The sequence below is a fragment of the Dipodomys spectabilis genome, unplaced genomic scaffold (assembly GCF_019054845.1).
Source record: "Dipodomys spectabilis isolate Male_0828 unplaced genomic scaffold, ASM1905484v1 ptg000505l, whole genome shotgun sequence".
Lineage (NCBI taxonomy): Eukaryota > Metazoa > Chordata > Mammalia > Rodentia > Heteromyidae > Dipodomys > Dipodomys spectabilis.
This window is the reverse complement of record NW_024871182.1, coordinates 527,990-530,009: the sequence shown is the minus strand read 5'-3', so window position 1 is coordinate 530,009 and position 2,020 is coordinate 527,990.

The following is a 2,020-nucleotide window of genomic DNA, read 5'->3' as shown; positions in this document are numbered from 1 at the left end:
ACTGAGAAAGCTTGAGCCTGTATGCTTTTTTGACAAGTTCAGTGTCAACATTTGCACACTTATTACCACTGTTTTTGCTTCTTCCTTTAACCTTAATGACCAGTAACTCTAGAGACCCCACATGTTTTAGAGTGGTCACCCAAGCTACCTGCTCAGCTCAGATATTTCCCTGTATCTTAGGGTCTCTAGTTTCTTTACCTCCTGTATAGTACTCTGAACCTTGGAGATGTCTTCCATTTTATTCTCCTCCTTTTCTCTCAAACTTGCTTTCATGATCCCACTCTCCTTCTCAATGTGCTCCTTAACCTGTTAGTGTTTTGGCAGGGTCACAGGAGAGTTCCTTTGACAGGCCAGTTGCTTCTCCTTCTCACACCTTTGCTTGCCCTTCTGCTCCTCCCTTATGTTCACAATGGTGCTTTTGAGAGGTATTTTTTCCCACCTCCACCTGTTCCATTGGAACATGATCCTTCTGCATTATATTTATGGTGAAAATCTCAGCAGTCTTTTTGGCCTTTTATTTTTTCTAGTTTTCCACTTCAGTGTATTTTTGTGACAGATCTTCCAACTGTTTGTTTAGCTCTTCTGTTTTTCTTCCTAATGCTCTTTCCCTTTCCCCGGCATTCTCTATCAGAGCATGTGACCCTTTAACTTTTTCTGAATAGTAGCAATCTCTTTCTTGAACCTCATATTTTCCTGTTCACTTTTCTTGGCCTCATTTTCTATGACACAGCACTTCCCAGTCTTCTCTTCTAAAAACCCTTTCCTTCTTTCTCTGTTGCTTTGAATTTCTGGTGACTGTCTTCAAAGCTTATAATCAACATATACTTCAGCCTAATACATTCTTATAGCAGGTCCAGCTCCTTTTTCATGGCCATGATTTCTTAATACAGCATCAGGATCTCTTTTTGGCCTCACTTGTTGTTAGCAAGGATGGCAGCATTGCTGTCCTCTGCTGCTGTTGGCCTCTGTGGTCCCCTAATTTACCTCATGCTCACCCAGGCTAATGTACTTGAATTTCATTTGATTTTGTGTGTTTTCTAGTTTCCTTTTGAGGATATTCTTCTCATTTTTGACTCTCACAAGTTCCTAATTCATATCTTCAAATCTTTTTCACGTCAAATAATTCTCTCTGTTTTCTCCAATGTGGTCTTCTATGTGCTTTTAATGTCTTGGTTGGTTTTGACTGGCACATATTGGAGATTCAGTCTTTTATAAGACTATATTTTGAGATAGAAAGGTGTGAATTTTTTCTTTGCCACATTTCTTAAGTTCAGTGGGCTGCTTTTTTAATTGAACATAGTTGGAATTCAGAGCCCCAAGCTCCTTTGCATGTTTCTCAGAGATATGAACACATTTTTCAGGTGGTTAATGTGATTACTTAACCTGTCATTTTCTATCTTTCTCCTCCTTGGATATTCCTTTTCCCAGTGTCCATTTTGTTTGCAATAAGCACACTGATGTAGTCCTAGTGGTTTCCTATTGCCATTTGCAAATGAATTCTACTGTCTTTGCCAAGAGTTTCTTGATCCCTATTCTGGTGCTTCTACCAAAACGCAAACCCCCTTCTTAGACATTTTTTCCAGGGTATCTCTGTTAACAAACACCCTCTGGGCAACCACTTCCAACTTAGAATACACGTTTCCCTCAAAACCTTCTAACTTTTGAAGCTTTCTTCTAATATCTGAGGCTGACTGGGTAACAAAGGCCATATTTAGTGCTCTTTGATTCTGCAGGGCTTCAAGATCTATAGGCCTATAGGTCCTATAGGCTTCTGGGAGAAGTTTCAGAAAAGCACTAGGGTACTCACTGGGGAACTGTACCATCTCACCCACCTTAGATTGATGACTTAGCTTTTTAGCCACTGCGGTATCCCTGCTAACAGAACCTGGCAATAATAAGTAAGCACCCCCATGCCTCAATTTTTGTTAGTTTCAGCTTGGGTAAGTATGTGGAAAGACTTGCTGGTTCAATAGTGGTGCTACTGTCTGGTCCGAGGACCATCTTCAAGTCACCAAACAGG